The sequence below is a fragment of the Triturus cristatus genome, chromosome 5_1 (genome assembly GCF_964204655.1).
Source record: "Triturus cristatus chromosome 5_1, aTriCri1.1, whole genome shotgun sequence".
NCBI classification, from domain to species: Eukaryota; Metazoa; Chordata; class Amphibia; order Caudata; family Salamandridae; genus Triturus; species Triturus cristatus.
In genome coordinates, this window is record NC_140587.1 from 925,634,941 (window position 1) to 925,657,646 (window position 22,706).

General features: G+C 45.4%; 1 long non-coding RNA gene across 2 annotated transcripts in view; it reads right to left on the reverse strand.

The window, feature by feature from the left end:
* The window catches only part of LOC146832684 (uncharacterized), a 49,588-nt gene that overhangs the window by 19,358 nt on the left and 7,524 nt on the right, over nucleotides 1–22,706 (reverse strand). For both annotated transcript variants that reach the window (XR_014961319.1, XR_014961320.1), the window contains exons 3-4: nucleotides 17,619–17,669; nucleotides 16,023–16,139 (exon numbers count right to left, since the gene is read on the reverse strand). This is a non-coding gene — a long non-coding RNA (uncharacterized LOC146832684). The remainder of the gene's footprint in view (nucleotides 1–16,022; nucleotides 16,140–17,618; nucleotides 17,670–22,706) is intronic.

Below are 22,706 nucleotides of genomic sequence, written 5' to 3' on the forward strand. Positions count from 1 at the left end.
GATGCTTTTCTTCGAAGAGTGTAATTTTATCATCACTTTCCGCCCCGGGGCCAAAACAGAAAGGCGGACTCTCTGTCTCGAGTGTTGACCGTAGAAGGAAGCGACGAAGAAAAACAAGAGGCCATCATATCTCCATCCAAGATGATCTGTGCCATACGCGCAGAAGAATATCTGGAAAGCATACGGAAAAACAAGAGTCCGGAGGCTTGGAGTTGTTGGGCGGCAAAAAGACCGGAATGCAAGATCCAAGGCGGACTGCCGTTCCAGAACCATAGGCTGTTTCTGCCAACTCCAGCCCTTAGAAAAAGGGCCTTTGAGTGGTGTCACAAATCTCCCTTAGCAGGACACCCGGGCATAAGAAAAACCACACTATTGGTGCAAAGATATTTTTGTTGGAAGTCTCTAGTTCCGGAAGTAAAGAATTTGGTTTCGAGGTGTGAGGACTGCGCACGTGGAAAGACCGACACGTCCGCCCGAAGGGGCAAACCGGTTCCGTTGCCAACCCCACAGGCACCGTGGCAAAACATCAGCCTGGATTTCATCACAGGTCTCCCGGTGGATCAAGGGTATTCGGCCATCCTGGTTGTCATAGACAGTCTCACCAAGATGGGCCACTTTATCCCTTGCACAACACTGCCTACCGCTGGTCAAACTGCCCACCTGTTATTACAACACGTGATGAAATTGCACGGAATTCCGCAATTTATTGTGTCAGATAGGGGCCCACAATTCATTGCACGCTTCTGGAAAGGGTGGTGTAAGTCCCTGCACATTGACTCAGCGTTGTCATCGAGTTTCCATCCACAGACCGATGGACAAACCAAACGGTTAAACCAAACCGTAAAGAAGTATCTAAGATGTTATGCAGAAAGCACGCAAGAGTCATGGGTATCCATGTTATGGATGGCTGAGTTGGCGTATAATAATGCTTCCCCCAGCTCTATAGGTGCCTTTCCCTTTGTCGCTAACTTTGGGTATGATGCTAGAATTTTGCCAATAGCCATGCCAGGACGAGTCATCAATCAGCCTTCGATACAAGCTCACATGAGAGAGCTGCGCCAAGGACACTCACGAGTGAGAAAACTCTTGGTAAAGGCCAAGATACAGTATAAAAACTGGGCCGATAAACATCGGGTTGAGGGCCCGCAGTCCAAAAAGGTGACAGGGTGTGGCTGTCCACTAAGAACTTTCGCTTTAAGCTACGTAGCGTGTTCCACCCACGATACATCGGCCCCTACAGAGTGATCAAACAGGTCAATCCAGTGGCGTATAAACTGCGACTTCCATGCTCGCTACGGATCCACCCGGTGTTCCACTGCAGCCTTTTAAAACCTGCGAAAGGGGGTTAAGAAAACCTCCGCCAGCAGTTTCCATGAGGACGGGCCGGAGTACGAGGTGCGAAGCGTGGTGGATTCAAAGTATAGGGGAAGTAACTTATGGTACTTGATCTCCTGGAAGGGGTACACCGCCGAGGAGGACTCGTGGGTACCCAGCGCCAACGTGCATGCGCCGGCCAGAATTAGGGCTTCCTATCGGAAATACCCTGACAAACCTGGTTCTAGGAGGCGCCTGGGGGGGGACCTACTGTCAGGAAACAGGCAACATGCGCCTGCCTCAACTACAACTCCCAGAACAGCCGGCGCGAGAGTGGGAGGAGCAGAGTGTATAAACGACCAGGACGCATACCCGACGTTGTGCGTAATTAAAAATTGACGAGTCGGAGTTCCTGAAAATACGTTTCCCGAAGTTTTCAAGAGCCGCGAGGCTAAGCGGTCTCGCCGGCCGTGGAGACGGCACCATAGTTCCTGGGGAAAGAGGTCGGGAATCCCATTCTTGTATTCAGGCGGCATTTGTGGACGACGGAGCGGCCCTGCCGGAAAGCGGTGAACGAAGACGCTAGGACTAGCATGAAAACCGAAGGCAGAGTCAGTCTACACAAACCCGCAAGTATCTGCTGTAAAGCCTGATTCTCCCTGGTGGGAGCGAGCAAGTAACAATTGATGCCGGATTATCTAGAGCATCAGAAGTGTTCACACGGGGGTCGGTTGAATGAGCTCGATTCCTTTAGACACCTTACCTCAGTTCCTTAAATCAGGGGGTTCTTGCTTGAATACCGATTGCTTTGTAAACATGGTCCAGGAGCGGTAAGGCAACCGCGGCGGACATCATAGAGCATACGCAAGGTCAGGACTCATAGAAGACTTTGGTGGCAATTAGAACTAGTACGGGGATCATAGGTCTGTGCATGGTGATAAAACCGGGAAAACTCCCTTGCACTTGTATTCGGGACATATTGCATAGTTCACTTAATACGGTAGCTCCTGTCAGCCACACAGGAACTACCCCTTGGTGTTACGTATTCTCTGAGGGGGCCTCGCTTCAGCGCCCTGCTTACCAGAACGATAGTTCACCTTTCTCAAAACAGAAAACATTAGAGTATGAGAAAGTAGTGTCCGCTCATGTTTCCTTTCAAACAAAAGTTTTCTCCCGGAAGTTAGGGGGTACATTATTGAAGGATCAGTATGCTTGTGAAGTGTATGCATACGGGCCAGAGTTTCTAGTGTGCTTGTTTATGGAGAAATAGGGGAGCTCACATTTTAGACCTGGTGGCATATTAGCGAGAATTACTGAGTGTAGCAATTCTGTCATGCATTGTTTTATGTTGTTGGTTGTGTGTTAACATTTCTTTACAGGTTCTACTCCCTGCTGCTCCCATCCTTCCCTTCCCTCGCTTGATTGCTCCAGCCTTCCGTGCCTTTAATGTAGGAAGTTGGGGACTTCGAGAGGTGGACCGCCTACGGCATCGCCCGAATCCTGAGGAGTATCTAACCTGGGACAGCTTCGTAACATTATGTGAGAAAGAGAACTGAAGGGTAAGTTGGGAGGGGAGGATCTAAGGTAGACTAAAAAGCCAGGTTTTAAGATTCTTCCTAAATATCAATTCAAAGTTGGCCTTTTGGAGATGCTCCGGCATGGAATTCCAGAGAGAGGTGGTTATAAAAGAGAAAGAAGGACCGCCTAGTCTAGTTTTTTTTAAACGTGGGATAGTAAGAAATCTCTGGAGATTCGATCTCAGAGTCCTGTTTTGGGTATATTTGGGAAGTCTTAGCTTAAGGTAATTAGGACCGATGTCATTAGTGGACGTGAAAGCCAAGGTCAGAGCCTTGAACTGGATCCGCTTTTGTACAGGCAACCAATGTAGGCTGCGTAGGTGTGGAGGGATGTGGTGACAAAAAGGTACATTTCTAATGAGCCTGGCTGCCGCATTTTGAATGACCTGTAGCTTTTTGAGGAGATAGTCTCGAAGACCCAAGTAAAGACTGTTCGTATAGTCCAGTTGAGAAGTAATTAGTGCGTGCACCACTGTTTTTCTGCAGTCCATTGGTAAGAGATATAAAAATCTCTTTAGGGTTTTCAGCTTCCAGAAGCATGAGGACGAGACTTGGCCTATCTGGGCCTTCCCTGAGAGGGCGGAGTCAAATTTGAATCCTAAGTTTCTTGCTGACGGGACTGGTGTAGGGGGAGGATTCAGTTCCGCAGGCCACCACAGTTCGGCTTTAGGGAGTGATGGCTGATTAAGAAACAAAACCTCAGTTTTATCCATATTTAACTTTAGACAGTTGTCTGTCATCCAGGATAATATGTTGATGAGACACTGTCTAAAGTTAATAAAAGCAGCCTCAGAGTGGTCCTTAAAAGAGAACACCAGCTGGGTGTCGTCAGCGTAGGAAACCACCTTGACACCATGGTGCTCGATGATTGAGGCAAGTGGGGCGAGGTAGACATTAAAAAGGGTTGGGCTAAGAGCCGAACCCTGTGGGACTCCACATATGTAGTTACTTGGACATGTACCACTGAGACATCCATTCACTCACCAACACACCCATACACACACTCACCCACCCATACAGCTGTTTCCACATGCACTCTTGAACCCATACACCCAGTGAATCAACCACTCACACATCTATGCACAGAGTCATACACCTCCCACCCACACACACACTCAGTCTCCCATACAAATACTCAGGCAAACAATCAATAACCCATATAGACACTCATGTAGCTACTGACCAACCCATGCAGCAGCTTACACAACAACAGACAGACTGATACAGACATTCACACAGTTTAGTCACTAACCCATGCATTCAGTAAGACACATTTAATCACTCACTTATACAGTCAGTCACACACCTACTAAATCCTCGATCCAGACACGTATACACCCACCCATTCTTCAATACACATTGGCATATATATAAAACATATTTAAACTTTACAGAAACACACAGTCACTGGATGATGCCATCAGCGATGTCATTTGAGATTTCATCAGTGATGTCACTGACCATGTCATGAATGATGTAATATGTGACGTCATCAGCAGTGCATTGCGGGGGCGCGAGTTATAGTTAGCTCAACTAACTATAACGGCCGAATTTCTCTGGTTTGGTACAAGTGAAATGTCCAACTAACTATAATGTCCCTGAAACCTATGGTTTTTTCAGTGAATATATATATACATATATATATCTACACTTAAAAAACCATAGGTTTCACACATGTTATAGTTAGGTGGACATTTCACTCGTGAAAAAACAACGGGGGAATTTCAGTGGTTTTTTACAAGTGAAATGTCCACCTAACTATAACATGTGTGAAACCTATGGTTTTTTAAGTGAATTTGCAAGGTTTTTTAAATGCTAATTCCTAACTATAACGTGTGTGAAATCTATGGTTTTTTAAGTGAATTTGTACGGTTTTTTAAATGCTAAGTTATGTATGTATTATTATATTTTTTTTGTGAAAGTTTTTCACCATACGCGCACCCCGCGATGTAAAAAAAAAATAAAAAAATCTTTTTTTTTACCCTTCGGGGTCCTTCAGGGACCCCCTAACAAAGGCTAGGGGGTCAGGAACTCTCTACCCTGCCCCCTTTCACGTTCACCACCTCTCTTTTTCACTGTCGCACCCAAAACAAACAAAATGGCGGCCGACACTTCCTGATTTCGACCAATTCGAACATTGACTGACATGTAACCACCAATCAGAATTACGATCGCGCACGGTAGGGTGCGCGCCTATAGATATTTATGTATTTTTAACTGCAATTTTCTCAGGAACTACTGAACAGATTGACTCCATATATGCAAAAGGCACATGCCTGACCTGAGGACTACCTCTCTGCCAAATTTCCAGTAATTCTGTTCAGCCGTTCAGGCTGTACCTTCGACTAAAGGTCCTATGGGAAAATGCATGGGGAAAATGCGTTTTGGGACCCTCCTTTTTTCTCGGCGCCTGCTTAACGAATCACCCCGAGACTTTCAGGGTAGGAGCTAAGCGGAGCGCCCCATTAGTTATGAAAATTTCGCGAGGATTCGTCAACCGGCGCCAAAGTTATTCAAAATAGAATTTTCAGATTTCCTATGGAAACACGGTCCTAACTATAACTATCTACTGGCGACCGCCAGTAGGTAATGTAAACACACACACACACACCAGCCAAGGCCTGTCCATAGGGGCTGATGGGCCACGTCCCCTCACCTTTTGCCCAACAATAAGAGTGTTGTCAGGCTGAGCAAAGGTCAGTCTGACAGACACACTTAATTTCAGGTCAGGCAGCCAGGAGCTAGACATGCGCTAAATGTGCAGGCTTCTTAACTGCCTGAGCTGAATGTTGCTGGGTTGAGGATGTCACAGCTCCTGTGGGTGAGACCTCTGCTGCTCAGCAAAGGTTCTCGAGGCACTCCCCCTCATGAGGAGGGGGAGCGTCACTGGACCTGAGCGCTTCAGTTTAAAGCCCTGAAGTGTTCGGGGCCGACCGTCAATCGGTGGCACCTTGTCACAGAGTGGGGTGAGGTCAGCAGTCTCAGTGACCCAATCCCACTATGTTACCAATTTGGGACTGCTGTCTTCCCTCCTTGGCTGACCTAAGGTCAACCAATGAGAGAGTGTAGCAGTTCCAACCATCCTGGGACCACCGAGGCAGAGCTGCAGGTAAGTGTGTTTTCCTTATTTATTAGTGTTAGGTGCATGCGAGGGTGCATGGTTCAATATTTGGTAATGTGTGTTGTGAATGTGTGTGAGTGTGTGTGTGTCTGCACGTGTGAATGCATGGGTGTGAGTAAGTGTGTATCCCGTCTGCACCCCTCCTTCCTACAATTAACAGCCGCCACTGAAATACACACACATATACACGACCGTGAGCATGCACAATTTTCCATCATAGGCCGCTCCATCAGTTTTTTGTCTGAGATCCCTTGTGCGCCCTCCTAAAATCCATATTTAGAGACGCACATTGCACGGGCCACTAAGGGCTATTATCTTAAACAACTTGTCCATGTCTCTTCTACTGCTCTGTTTTCTTGGTTTGTGTGAACTGGATGTAAACAGGTAATGAACCCCTTCAGAAACGACGTTCAGCCTTCCAACAATAAAACAAGTCTGAATGTTTTTATTTATAAAATGTAATGAAACAAAAGCAGTGAGCTCAAGGTAAGCAGAAAACACTGTACGAACAAAAAAAAAATGAGGTAATAAAATTGAAACGCTGTAGACATCTAGGGGCATATCAACAACAACCGGCGATAATTATCTCTAAGCGCACTTAGCGCTAGGATAATTATCGCCGGCTAGCGTGAATTTTTATCGCTGAGATAGCGTGCTATTAGCAACGCTTATCTCAATAGCGATAAAAATCCTCACGCTAACAGGCTAACGTGAGATTATCGCTGGAAACCCAGCGATAATCTCACGTTACCTTGTTGATAGGGACAGACAAACTTAGCCATGATATCCTCCTTCCATAGGATATCATGGCTAAGTCAGAAAAATACCAGACGTAAAAAAGCAGCGTTAACCGCGGTTAGCGCTGCTTTTTTTGTCTCTAACAGGGTTAGCGACATTCTTGATAATAGGAGAAATGTCGCTTAGCGACATTTCTCCTATTATTTTACTCTGGAACGCCCCCTTTGCATCTCATTAGAGATGCAAGGGGAAGCGTACAGTAAAAGGGTGCTAACATGCAAATTTGCATGTTAGCACCCTGTTGTTGATAGGGCGCTAGTTTTATCTCTCCTTTTTTGGCTTTTAAAGCCAAAAAAGCAGAGATAAAGCCCTTGTTGATATGCCCCCTAGTAGGAAATATTGACTGTGCATGCGTCGTCAGTTTATGGAATAGTTCTCACCATGTGGAAAACCCAGGCATCTGCTGCCTATATTACTCAATGTGACTTGATGAAATATTTATAAATAACTGCAAAGAATTATGCCGGACAGCCTCTCGTCACATGCTCCCTTCCCTGAGGAGAGAGAAGGTGGAACTGGTAGTGATCAGGGCGCCGTGGCTGAGAGGATGCTGGCATGCAGTTTTTTGTGTACGTGATTCAATGTACAAATGCACGCATTCTTAACTCCTGTGCGGAAATTAATTCTACCTAAAAGAACATTCACGTTTTCCCAGTAAAATTTCAAACACGTAGGGTCACCTTTCATTTCTAGTCTACTGACAAGATTTATGTAGAAGAAAGAGAATTTCCGAAAAAGTGAGTGAGGCATATGGGTTCTCGATGTATTCTAAGGGGAGTATGCATAGGCCACAATTTACATTAAATATATCTTTCACTAATGCATTATAAGCAAGATCAAACTACGGGGCAGGGACCTGTGGACAGGATCTCTGCTATATTGACATGTTTTTTACATGTCATTTAGATATTTTATCCCACTCGGAAAATCACTAACAATAGTTTTGCTTTTGTCGCCGTCAAGAATCTTGGGGGCATATCAACAAGCGCCAGCGATATTTATCGCTGACCGCTTTTAGCGTGACAAATCCTAACGTCGTCTATCGCCGGATTCTATCGCCCGGTCAGCACACAATTAACAAGGCGCATCGCAGAGGCGATAGAAATCCGGCCAATAGCGGCAAAAGCGACAATATTACTTGAATTCCAGCGATAGGGAACAGCGTTAGGGGAAAATATTGTAAATAGGGGGATGTGGACTCAGGATAATAATCCACCTCCCATGATAGATATGGCATAGTAGGGAAAAAAGCAGGTGTAAGAAACCGGCAAAAAACCTGGGGGCATATCAACAACAACCGGCGATAATTATCGATCAGCGCTCTTAGGGTGAGGATAATTATCGCCAGCTAGCGTGAATTTTTATCGCTGAGATAGCGTGCTATTAGCAACGCTTATCTCAATAGCGATAAAAATCTACACGCTAACAGGCTAACGTGAGATTATCGCTGGAAACCCAGCGATAATCACACGTTACCTTGTTGATAGGGACAGACAAACTCAGCCATGATATCCTCCTCCCATAGGATATCATGGCTAAGTCTGAAAATTAGCAGACGTAAAAAAGCAGCGTTAACCGCGGTTAGCGCTGCTTTTTTTGTCTCTAACAGGGTTAGCGACATTCTTGATAATAGGAGAAATGTCGCTTAGCGACATTTCTCCTATTATTTTACTCTGGAACGCCCCCTTTGCATCTCATTAGAGATGTAAGGGGAAGCGTAGAGTAAAAGGGTGCTAACATGCAAATTTGCGTGTTAGCACCCTGTTGTTGATAGGGTGCTAGTTTTATCTCTGCTTTTTTGGCTTTTAAAGCCAAAAAAGCAGAGATAAAGCCCTTGTTGATATGCCCCCTGGTTAGCGCTAATTTTTAAGTCGCTAGTCAGGTTAGCGATACCCTTGTAAATACGGAGAAGCTGTGTTAGCGATGATTTTCGCAGTATTTCAGACGGGCACGCCTACCTCGCATCTCATTAGCGATGCGAGGCGCAAAGGAAATGGGCGAAGAAGCATGGATTCACGCGTTAGCTTTTCCTTGCTAATAGGGCGTTAAAATTATCACCGCTTTTCATCCGAAAATGGACGCTAAAGCAGCGATAATTTTAACTCCGGGCCTTGTTGATATGCCCCTTGGAGTCTAGGGGGCATATCAGCAAGGGCCGGCTATAATTATCGCTAAGCGCACTTAGTGCTAGGATAACTATCGCCGGCTGTCGCTGCTTTCTATCGCAGAGATAGCGTGCTATCAGCAACGCTTCTCTCCAAAGCGATAGAAATGCAAGCATTAGCTGGAAAACAGTGTGATTATCGCTGGAAATCCAGCGATAATCGCACTGTGACCGGCGATACCTTGCTGATAGGGCAGGGTGGTCTTAGCCATGTAATCCACCTCCCATTGGATTACATAGCTAAATCAGAATTAAAGCAGGCGTAAAGAAAGTAGCGATAACCATGGTTAGCGCTACTTTTCTTATCGCTATGCTTCTTAGCGATTCCCTTGATAATTGGAGAAATGTCGGTTAGCGACATTTCTCCGGTTATTTTGGGAAGGAACGCCCACTTTGCATCTCATTAGAGATGCAAAGCTGGGCATTCAGTAAACAGGCGCTAAGGCATGGATTCACGCGTTAGCGTGTCCATGCTAATAGGGCGATAAAATTATCGCCGCTTTTCGTCCGAAAACGGACGCTAAAGCGGCGATCATTTTATTGCCTCACCTTGCTGATATGCCCCTTGGTGAGCTGTTATTCCAGATATAAAATAGTTGTCATACCAGCCCCTATACTGCATCGAGCCTGACATTCTCCTAGGAGGTTTGTGGCGGTCCTCCAACCAAAGAGATCTTCAGATAAAATGGTTCCAACTGGTGCATGTTAGGTTCCCAACATGCATTTGTAAATGGGAACCATTCGCATATTTCAACACTTCAGAATATGCCATAGTACACATGAGCAAATCATGTAAGCACTGATAAGAAACTTTTGCATCTGGTACAAGGTACTGGACGGCACAACAGAAGTGGTGTCTATCTTATCCATTGTGCCCATCTTTGAAGAAACTGTTGGTTGAAATTCGTGCCAGTTTTAAATACGTTTAGGACATTTATGTTTGTGCGCATTTGTATTTCTTTGTGGGTGACGCGTTTCTTCCAGAGAGGCTGCGTGTTAATTATCAGGGTGGTGCATTAGTACATTGGGACAGAATGTTTATATAAATTGATGCTGGAGAATGAATCAATGCATGATTTAGAATGTTTCAGAGGTTGGGTTAATGAGAAGACAGAGCTCTTCACCAGAGCGAGACAACTGTGCATTTCCTCAAGACTGGAGATGCAGATCTCAAGGATGACTTGAGTGTGTGGCGGAAGGAGTTCAAAGTCTCCCGAGGAGATATTCCAGTAGACAGGTGCTTGCATTTCAAATGGCCCTAAATTAGGACAGAAACTTGGTTAGTAAGAGAGAGTTGACTGGGGTTTGAGGAACGCAGCACTCCTGGAGAAATATAGGGGCAGATTTACAAGCCCCTTGCGCCTCCTTGCGCCGCCATTGTGTCACTTTTTTTTACGCAACGGCGGCGCAAACAATGCGGCCTATTTACAATGTGACGATCTAGGGAGATGCGTCACGTTGTAAAGCCCCGCGTCACATTATACCTGCATCAGGTATAGTGTATGCAGGGTGGGCATTCCCACGCAGGAAGACCTCATAAAAGTGACTCAGTGAAATCTACAAGATTTCACTGCGTCATTTCTAGGATGCCATTGCGTCAAAACCTTACGCCTGTTTGAACCAGGCATAAGGAGTGGTGCAGTGTAGTGGGAATAGCCCTCCCCATGCATTGCTGGAGTTGCGTCGAGCCTGCGACACCCCTCCAGCAATGCGTGACTTATGCACCAACAGATGCGTCAGAATGTCTGACGCATCTGTCAATCATTGCGCTATGGTGCGCCATATTGTAAATACGACGCATCCATGGTGGCGCAAGGGTTTCTCAGGGTGGCACAGGGAAAGTGACGCATCTCTACAGATGAGTCACTTTCTTGTAAATCTGCCCCAGACTTTTTAGGAGTGCTTTAGGCTTAGATGATGACCGGCTGACACAGTAGAAGCAGAGAGTTCTCCTCTGCTACAGTTTATGAGTCGTGATGTGAAGATGTCTGTCTTCCCCACACATTACTCAATAGCCTTTCTGTGTCCTGGTACTAAAGTTTTTCCACCCTCACGCATAGTGCTGGAAATGGAAAATCATTACTCCGGGACGGATCAATTTTCGTGTACGGGTGGTGGCAGAAAGGGAAGTTGGTAGCTATGAGGGGCAAACTCATAAGAAGCTGTTTAATGACAGAAAACAAATGAATAATATTTTCAAGCTCTACTCCCAAAGAAATTGAAAATTGAAAAAAGTGACAGCAAAGTAATTCTCTCTTAATTGGTCTCAGATAAACTGCATTTTTTTAAAGATTGATTTGGTGGTTAAGATACTTCCTGCAGTGATGCATGTACAGGGGATTTAATACAGGGAAGATAGCTCAGGCGCTTTATGCATTTGCTGAACAGATCTGTTTGCAATCTCTGGTTTTGCTTTAAATTACAGAATAGCTGAGAGACTTGATGTATCTGTTGAAGAGAGAAATAAACAATGTGTTATCCGATTTTTTTTTATTCAACATTCCTCCAACTGGTGTAAAAGTACTACTAAGTCAAACGATGTCTTTGTTGCAAGATTTCCCAAAACTGTGGGCCGGCATTCCAAAGAAAATGGATAAAATATTTTCAAGGGGTCTGGGTCTGAAGGTGGGGAAGGTCTGACCACCTTTCAGCTGGAAGTTAAATGCAACAGTGAATCATGGCAGAACCCACTAAGCTTACGGGAAGTAGGTGTGCTGCAACCTAACTTCACGAGGTGCTGAGTTTTTCAGTCACACATAGCCCAGTTTGTCTAACATTTGTGTGCCCATTTCTAATTTTTTGGTTTCACTGCTTGGAGGCGCCCTTTGGCTTCTGCCTTACCTTTCCACATCGAAGACCATCTCCAGTAGTTCAATTCTGGGGTTTCCGCAATCCCTCCATTAGGTAGAGAAGGTTGAATAATTTGTAAACGACTTTGGTTCTCACGTGAAGGCAAATTACATTGGGAAGTGTGAATTTCATGCCTTTCCAGAAGTTGTAACAAACAATACAGCTTTATAAACATGTTTAACATTAGTGATGCTAATCAGTGGGAATGCGAACATTTACTGTAACACGCCCAAAGCAACAGGTGGCTTTTGGAAAACAAACACACAAGATGACTGCCAACGAAACACAATTAATTCCACATATATTATTTACAGAGAATAAATATTCATGCTTATCTTGTACACAGAAAGTCCAAATCTGAACCATGTAGTGTCCTGAGGAGTGGACACTAGGACCAGGGAGAGGGCAAGGCCCAGGGCAGGTCACCGGACACCAGTTCCGGTCAGGGGGAGGCCAGGGGCAGTCTACAGGAAGTGAGGACGGGGAGCGGACTCGCAGCATGCTAGCTGCCTAACTATATAAGAAGAAAAAATATTCACACTTACTGCGTGGTGGTGATCATTGCAGGGCAAGCGACGCGACAACTGGTGACGAAGGTGGGATCCAAATCCACGCGTCGCGGCGACTGTCGGAGCCCACCCGGTCGCGGAAATCAACTCGGAGCCAGGAGCCCACCCTAGTCCGAAGTGCCCAGCAGAGGTAAAATATCGGTGCGGGAGCCCACCCCGGCGCTGCTGACACAAGTAAGCACAGCGCGAAACTGACGAAGCAGCAGAGAAAAGGAAATAAAGGCTCTCCCGCAAGTGAGTTTCAACAAACTCTCGCGAGAGGAGGCGGCCATTTTGGGGTCAGGCAAAAAGACCCAATCAGAATCCAAGATAGACAGCGGCCATTTTAGAGAGTCAGGCAAAGTCCCAGATATCGCGAAATCACGTGAGAGTGCGGCTGCCATCTTGGAGTCAGGCAAATTGGGCCAATCACAGCACAGGAAGGCCGGGAGGCCATTTTTAAGTCAGGCAAAAAAGAAAATAAAGCCTAAAACGACAAAAAAAGGAGAAAAAAAGCAGAAAACGTGCTAAAGAAAGCAAATAGCAAGAGGAAGAACAAATAAGGCAACAAATAAAGGCACCAAGAACAAAGGAAATGAGTGACGAAGACACAAGGAGCACACAAGCTGTGTTCCGCAGGCCACTGCCATTTAACATATCGGAACCACAAGCAGGCATCAGATGGGAGAGATTGATGCGACAACTGGAACGCTACATGTGCGCAACGGATGTCGCAGAGACCAAACAGCTGGATCTGCTGGTTAACCTTGCGGGGGACGAGATAGAAGACTCAATAATGACATTCCCGAGTGAAAAGACGACAGACTACAAAGGCGCGAAAGCGTGCCTCACGGAGTAGTTCGACCCCCAACGCAACATCGATTTTGAAAGGTACACGTTCAATACGGCATGCCAACAATTAGACAAGAGTATGGATGATTTTGCGACAAGATTGCGGAAGTTGGTGACATTTTGCGAGTTCGAAAAGTTCAACAATGAAGAAGCAATACGAACGCATCTCATTGAAGTGTGTCTGTCAGTAGAGTTCAGGGCACGCATTCTAAAAGAACCAACAACACTTGAGAAAATACTGACGATGGCCCGCACAGAAGCACGGGCCACTGAACATGCCAAGCAGATACAAATAGGCAAAGAAAAAGGAATGGCGATGGCGCATCGGAATGGAGAAAAGTGCGAGCTAGGGAGAACAGAACTGATATTCTTCGGGCACATATTCTCAAAAAAGGGGATGAGGCCTGATCCCAGCAAAGTGGAGACGTTGAAGAACACCAAGCCACCGTCAGATGTGGCAGAAATAAGATCATTTCTAGGCCTGGCAAGCTACTCTGCCAGATGCATACAAGACTTTGCTACGGTGAACACGCCGTTGAGAGAACTGACAAAACAAGGCCAGAAGTTTGTCTGGTTTCAATAATGCAATGAAGCGTTCGAAGAAATACGGAAGGCAGTGATGACTGTGGAGCACCTCGCATACTTAGACCCTCTGCTCTGCACCGAGCTGACGGTCGATGCCAGCCCAGTGGGGCTAGGAGCGATACTAGCACAACACTTGTCAGGAAAGGAGTCACCAAGGAAGATTGTTTCATACGCCAGCAAAAGCCTGACAGACATTGAGAAGGCATACTCACAGCCGGAGAAAGAAAGCTTATCGGTGGTATGGGCATGCGAGCATTACCACATGTTTGTGTACGGGAAGCCGTTCACCATCATCACAGACCACCAAGCACTAGTATCAATCTACGGCAACCCAGCGGCAAAGATGCCGCCCCTCATTGAGCGCTGGGGCATCAGATTAATGGACTACGATTTCAAAATTGTCCACAAACCAGGGAAAGAACACAATCCAGCAGACTACATGTCACAACATCCACTACCGCATGCAGAGAAAAAGGCCTCAATGGCAGAAGAATACTTAAACTTTGTGCTAAAGCAAACTTTGTGCTAAAGCAAAGCACGCCTGCACCAGTATCTCTAGCAGAAATAGAGAGAGAAACTGAAGAATATGACACTCTACGAGCGGCCAGAGAAACGATGAGGCAACAAAGGGGGAGACATGTCAACAACAACTGCACATGGAAGGGAGGAGTAAACAAGGAGGAGATGCTGGCTTTACAGAAAATAAGCGGGGAGCTATCAGAGACAAATAGTGGAATAGTAATGCGGGGCACCAGGATAGTCATTCCAAGCTCACTACGGCGCCAAGTGGTTAGCATTGCACACGAGTCACACAGGGGCATTTTGGCGACAAAGACGTTGCTGAGAGAAAAAGTGTGGTTCCCCGGTTTAGATCGTCTAGTCGAAGATACAATCGCGGCCTGTCACCTTTGTCAAACAACAGGTCCGCCAGCAAGACAGGAACCGCTGCACATGTCGGAACTGCCAAGGGCTGTATGGACAACAATGGCTGCAGATTTCTTTGGACCTCTAGACACGGGAACTTACCTACTGGTCATAATAGATGAATACTCCAGATTCCCGATTGTGAGGCAAGTCTCCTCGACGTCAGCAGCAGCAACCCTACCTGTTCTGGACGACATATTTGCAGCATGGGCCTCGCCAGAAACACTGAAAACTGATAATGGTAATCCGTTCTCAGGAGAGGAATTCCGAAGGTTCATGGCCTACCTTGGAATACAGCACAGAAAGATAACACCATACCATTATGGCCGCAAGCAAATGGCATGGTCGAAAGATTCATGGGAAACATCAAGAAGGCAGTCCAGAGGGCGAAGCTGTCACAGATTTCCCTGGGTCAAGCACTATGCCAAATACTGAGAGACTACAGAAACACACCCCATGGGTCTACAGGGAAATGCCCGGCGGAGCTGGTACTAGGGAGGACAAGCTGAACGAGGCTGCCGCAGGTAGAAGGACCGACAGTGTCAGGGTACGAGAGCGTGGAAGCTAAAGATGAGCCGCAAAGAGAAAAAAGAAAGAATATGCTGATAGCAGACGACACGCCACCAGATCACGTCTCCATGAAGGAGACACTGTAGTAGTACGACAGAGACAACAACGCAAATCGGACAGTCTATTCGCCCAAGACCCGCTGACGATAACAAAAGCAAAAAGGAACAATGATCACAGCAGAATCAGACCGCCAACGAATACCAATAAACAGCTCACATTTCAAAGGTCTAAAAGAAGAAAAGGACGAAGAGCAAGTGACAGGCATCGAAGAGACCACAAACCGGGAGTGCCAAGGAACAGGTGCTGCAGAAGGAACTAGGCCAAAGGAAGGCCAAGGACCTGTGACGAGGCCGAGAAGAGACATCATGAGACCAAAGAGACTAATAGAAGAAATGTGAGATGCCGCTCTGGGTAGCATCTCATTTGTCACATCCATCCATACCACCATATCTTGCGACGGACTATACCTCACCAACTGTCCTATTTCTGATTACTAACTAGTGCTACTGTCGTCACGTCTTTGTGACAAAGGGGGGAGATGTAGTGTCCTGAGAAGTGGACACTAGGACCTGGGAGAGGGCAAGGCCCAGGGCAGGTCACCGGACACCAGTTCCGGTCAGGGGGAGGCCAGGGGCAGTCTACAGGAAGTGAGGACGGGGAGCGGACACGCAGCATGCTAGCTGCCTAACTATATAAGAATAAAGAATATTCACACTTACTGCGTGGTGGTGATCATTGCAGGGCAAGCGGCGCGACAAACCAGATCTGCATTATGTTGCAAGAAATCGGAATTTCATCTTAAAGTTTGCACCCAATTACATTTCGTCAAGTCAAACCTGCAGGAATTTAGAGAAGGAAAAAAGCCCAGTAAATGCCAGGAATGTGGATTTGGTTGTACAAAGCGTGTCACGCCCCCTTTCTTATAAACATGTAATCGACGTTACAGGAATCGGGTGTTGGCCATTGTAGTCTCAACTAGTTTTTTGTAAGCAGTAGATAAAAGTAACGCCCAACAGGAACCAAAATGTTCAAAACTATACCTCCAAGTTGGCAATGATTTGGGTAACAACCACGGAGGGGTTCATTTTAATTTCACCCAGCTTGGCATTTGTGTAGCTGCTTCTGTCACGTGTGCAACCACATAGTGCTCCACGTTTTGCCATTTTGGAGAAAGCCAGAGCGTGAATGCATAGTTGTCTGTGGGCATGTAATGTGGTCTACATGGGATTAGTTGGTGCCATGCATGAGGGTCTTGAGAAGTGTTCTGAAGTATGTACATTGGCCCCGTGCTTAGGTCTGTACGCGCTACGAAGGGCGATAGAGAAGTAGCACATTCATATATACCTTGAGCCATGTGGTCCTACAGAACAGGTTTCAGACTTAAAAAGGGTTTTTGTGCACAGACTACACCAAAATAGTAGTTGACTACTCACGCCTCAGGTGGTGGATTAGTTTTGTTTGTACTCAAGCAGGAACCACAGTCCTAGTCGGGGTGAAGCAACAAGCAAACTTCAAATTAACCTGAGCTCAACCCCTGGCACAGAGCAGTCAGGACTTAACTTAGAGGCAATTTGTGCAACACTTAAAACAGTGTCACTGGGACAACATACAACAAACGGATCCCACACCAGATTGTCAGGACTGTCAGACCAAAAGTAAGATTGAAGCCTTGTGTAAGGTCTAGGGTGCTGAAAATGAACATTCATAAGAAGAGGAGCGGCTCCTTAAGCCTATTAAAGGATCGATCTAAATCCAACATGGCCACCAACACTGGACCGAAGTAGCTGCAGGTTAGCACTCTAGCGTTTCACAAAGATAATGAAGGTACAGGTGTCGAGCGGTTGCCACTTCGCACTTCACCAAGAATCTGAGGAGGGAAGGTCATTTGCCAAGCGTTGTGAAGTCAGTCAGGAAAAGGCACTTTGTCGTGCAGCACAGTTTTTTGGGCTTAGTTTGTTTGTAGCGGAGAGAAGCAAAGTAAGACTGTTCAGTTATTAAATATTAAGATATTTTCAGGAGAGTCGAAGTAGCGTGTCTAGTCTTCAAGTTTATAGTAGCAGTTACCCACTGCAGTATTTGGCAGCTTTTGAGGAGAATAAACCGAGCAGTGTCTATCGTATAAGCATATTCATGAGAACGCTTCATACAGTGTAAAAAGACATTTTCAGTCAGACGTATTTTCAGGAACTCTTAGTGTGGAGAGTAGTGTACAGAATACAAGGAAATTAGAGAGCAGAAAAGATTATAAGGAGGAAGGAGTTCCAGACACCCACACGCTGAAGACAGAAATAAACTTGTATAAAAATATTACTCACCAGAACAGAATCCAGTTGAGGCGCTTGTCTCGAGGCAGTGGGTAAGGGCCCCTAAGAGGATATAAGATAAAGAGAAAATTAACAGAGAAAGGCAGAAGGAAAAGAAAACTAATATCGTTTCATTTAGTTACAGCGCCACAGCAGAACAGAAAATAAAGAACCAAGATAAATAGAAGAGAAGCATTGGTCACTATAGACAGGGTAGGTGTTAGAGGAGGACTTCACAATACACCAACACATGGATAGATAGGAAAGATATTTATTGAATAAATGTCATTTTCTCTTTTAGTAAAGATTCATCTGTCCAGTCCAAGAAGATAGAAGGGTCTGAAGAGTGAAGAACCAGAAGGACAATAGTGGCTGTCTCTTCTCTGTCCCATCCCCTTTCCCCCTCTGAAATTCCTTGGTGTGTTCGCTTAGGTTAACTACGCGGAACACTGGGAAGGCTAGGGGAGGTACCGGGAACTCGCGACATTCTGCTCCCCTGCTGAGAGGAAGGGGTACAAGTAGTCCTTGACACAGATTCAGGAAAATAGATTATTCTTAAATAAATAAAACAATCCCAAAAACAACAAAAATCCAATCAGTAGAACCGGAGATATGCAGAGTTAAATATTTCAGGAAATATGGGCAAAAGCACACAGCGTCAACTGTGGAAATCTGGTTACGCCAAACTGGGAACAAGTCAAAAGTTCAGGCTGACCGTGATTTAGCAAGGGCCAGTCACAGGTACCAGTTCGACCGCTGAGCAGAGTACCTTAGGTCCTGGCTGTGGAGTGTTGCAAGGTCCCGCGTGAGGATGCGTTGCACAGCCGAGGAGATATGTTGATCCCGAGCAGCTGCGGAGCTGCGATGCGAAGCCCTGCATCATCGTTGAGGATCCCATGAATGAGGGATTGTGATGCAAAGTCTGGTGTCCCCACTCACGTTTTAAAACTCTGCTCTTGGACTGTTAATGGCCTTAAAAACATGGTGTGGGTGTCAGGATTCAACTCTTTCTCCAACATTTTGACATCCTTCACCTTCAAGAAACCTTGGTCGAGAACCCTAGACCAATCACAGGCATCAAGGAGTACCAACAGGAAGCAATAGCATAAATTAAAAGAAGGCAGAGCAGCAGGACTCTCAACTTATTTAGCAACCCATCTTCAGTGGCAACAAGAGCAAGTAGACCTCGGCATGGCATGGGCACAATGCATTAAACAGTCATTACATTCGTTTTTAGGATCACCATTCAATACTTGCAATGGTAACCTAATAATCTGCAACATTTACGTCCATACCAGCCAGAATAGTAAACTTGATCACATCTTCTCATTAGTAACAATTCTAAATTCACTCCAAATAACATTTCCTCAAAACAAAATTATTTTGTTGGGAGATTTCAATATGTATCTTCTACAAATAAACTCCCATCAACCCAACCAACAATACTCTGTACAGCCACAAAGTCACTAACTTCAGTAATAGCAAATTATCAAAAAATATATCGCTATGGGAAATCATGTACAACCGCCCTAGAGGAAATCGGCCTGTGCTCCCTTAATGGTTGCTTTCCACATGATCAACCAGCCGCTTTCACAAGGATTTCAAACATAACCAACTCCATCTTGGACTACACATTTGTTGACTCAGTGATTTTTTATGAGATCTCAAGTTTTTGCATAAAACCCAGAGTTGAGAGTGACCATTTCCCCCAGCAGGATAAGTTTATAATACACCCCCAAGAGCTCCCCAAATCAATGATCTAATGGTCCAATCCTGTGCTTACAGTCTAAAACGTCTAGTTTGGAATGGAAGGATGGCAGCTGTAGTAATGAACTACATAATCACATTCACTTCTCAAATAACTGCCACCCAACAGGTGAAGTGGATTAACCGCCCACAACCCCCAACACATCCACTAAAGGGGCACCTTGGTTCTCCGTAGCCCTTCGGAGAAAAAAAAGAGAACTTCACAAGGAAATTAGGCAGTTGCAAAAAAAGGATCCAATGCTGAGCCATTCCACTGTAGACCAAATAGTGAAACTGAGGCGCACTTACAAAAACGCAATTTGGTCAGCCAACAAAACAGATCAAGAAAACATATGGTTAAAACTGCTGCATACAACTAAAACAAAAAATAGTTAACAGTTCTGGTCAGAAATTAATTCACTCGCAAATGGCAGTTTTTGCCATCACAATGCCGTAATCTCAGAATCAGACTGGGTTATTTACATCGAAGCTGCCAGGACAGGTCACAAATAGAGCAACAGGGAAAAGCATAATCATGGAGGGTCCCAGGCCCATAGAAACCTGGCAGAGCGAAAATGGCCAAAAGAATCTTAAGCTGGGCAATGCTTGAAGAAACTGAGATTGGATGGGGCACCGGGACCAGACAGTCTCCGTAATGCCCTATTCAAGTATGATCAGGCCTTCTGGGATTCATATATCACTCCTCTATTCAATTTGGCATTTACCACCAATGTGATTCCAGCATTATGGAGACAAAGTATTCTCCACCCTATCTTCAAGTCAGGCTCATGGACAAACCTGACAAACGATAGACTAATCACCCTGATTGATGTAGAACCTAAACTCTACGTCAGAAACCTTCTAACAGACCTGGTAGCATGGGCATCAGCTGAAAACATCATCTTGGTTACTCCAACGGGATTTAAGTCCAGTATGAGCACAACCAGCAATCTCCTGGCCCTTAGTCTTCTGATTGAAAAGGCAAATCACAAGGCCATACACCTGCTTTGTTGATTTAAAGGCAGCATTCCACACGTTCCCAAGGGACCTCCTTTGGGCAAAGTTGGCTAAATGGTGCGCTCAACCAAATCTCCTCAAGGTCATTCTAAATCTATACTCAGATACTTGGACAAAATTCAAAATAGGTAAGGGTGATAGAACGACCAGAAAGATCCTCACACTTATGGGCCTAAAACAAGGATCTGTCCTTGCCCCCTGTCTCTTTAACATTTATACAGCAGATATGGATCCTCTGCTTTCGGAAGTTTCGAGTGATGTACCAAAACTCGGAAAAAGACCAGTGTGCAGTCTACAATATGCAGACAATGTTGTCTTATGCAGCCAGACTCCTGTCGGCCTTCAGCGCCAAATCACTGCCTTCCTCAGTTTGCCTGAATTATCAGGCTTGAAGTTAAATTACAGCTAAACAAAAGTGATCTGATTTTCGTTGAAAAACGGCCAGCAAAACACAAAGTTCAAATGGAAAGCAGCATAGAACAGAATCAACAAGGTCAGCACCTACAAACACTTAGGGGTGGAAATTAACTCCAGATTCAATTTTAAAAAGCCCCTTGCACAACAAAAGATTCTACCCAACAAGCTATATTTCGCCTTCAACCTAATAAGAAAAAATGGGGAGCTCGTCTCAGACATACTTGTTGCAAATCATTGGGGCAAAATTTCTACCCTCACTGACCTATGGTTCGGAACTCGTCACGGGTAAAGATATCTTTCACCTACCACAACACATACCTCAAGCACAAGTGTGCCTGGAATTTGGGCATTTTCACCAACTCCCAGTAAGGCTGGCCACAACAATCACATTGTGCTGGAAGATGAGAGCTGCACCACTGAGTCATTGGCTGCATTGTGCTGGTCTGAAATGGAGAGCCAGCATACTTATAATAAAGACTGGCCAACTGTGCTCCACCAAGCTTTAACAACCCTTAACCTCTCTAATGCCTGGGAGTTAAATATCAGCTTCACAGCTTTTAAAATAATTGCCAACAAAGCAGTCAAGCTACAATCTTTGACACTTAATGAAGCAGAAATGGCCGGGAAAAAGCATGGCTGAACAGTTTAACAATCCTACAGTAACTGGGGTCCCCAACCATACCTTACGTGCCATATTTCCAAACCATCCAGCAATTTTTTCTATTAATTTGCAAGAGAACTTTTCTCTCAAGAGATCGGCTCCACCCTGGGACCAAAACTGGCTGAAATCCCTTTGCCGTTTATGTGCCAATTTGATGAAAGCCTATTACATCTTCTGTGCATCTGCCCTGCAATTAATCAACTTAGACAGAAATTACTCTGCCCTGCCTTTCGGGCCTTCAAAATAGGATCCTGCCGTGGTGCAGTGATGACATTATTTAATAGTAAATCAATCCAGTTTTCCTGCAGGGCCACCAAGTTCCTATTACAAGATAAGGAATTGCTGCCTCCAGGCATGGATACAATTGACAAAGTAACTCAAACTTGTCAGCCAATCTAGACTGCTATACCATATTAAAAGCTAATAAACAGCCCTCGTCCATCAAGGGGCCCCTTGTCCTTAAACTTTCACCCAGACAAACCTATCCCCAACTGGATCGCACATTTCTGAGGTCTTCCAACCAGTGGTTGACATAAATACATCTGTATACACCAGGTACACTTGGCAATTGAGCACTTTAATGGACTATCGGTCTTAATGTATGAGGACATTTCTTTTGCACAGCATGATGTTTTAACAATGAGATTTTTTCACAATGTTCTTAGCAACTATTTTATACTTCTTGTGCGATTTGACTTTGCAACGATTTTAATTAATCTGCAAAAAAATGTACTTATTTACTCTGGTGTCAGGGATGCATTTTGCAGTCAAAGTGATGCTTCAGTTATGAGGAGCTGTCAGGCTGATATGTGAGAACATGCATCATCATTTAGGCTACCGTTGATAGGAGATTTGAAATGCAAGGGTTTGCATCAGGATAGCGTTGCACAGGCGGCGGTTCTGATGCGGGCTGAGAGGTTGATGCAGAGTCCTTTGCCTCAGGAGAAATCTCACAGCAGAGGCAATGCAATGGTTCTGCCCGGGTTTGCGCTGCTCAGCAGAGGAGATGCGTCAATTCTGCTAGTTACACAGATGCTCTGGCAGAGCGCATTCAGACCCACCTCCAAGGGTCTAGGACTGGGGTGGCACCACTTGGCAGGGTAGGATTCATAGAAGGCACAGTCCAGGTAGTGCGTTCAAGGTTGTTGGAGCCTTCTGTCCCTGAGGCTCAAGTCAGGATGCCAGCCATCTATCCCTTAGAGTCACTTTGGGTTCCTGGGTTCAGCAGATGCAGTTCCAATGCTTTTTACCCAGGCAAG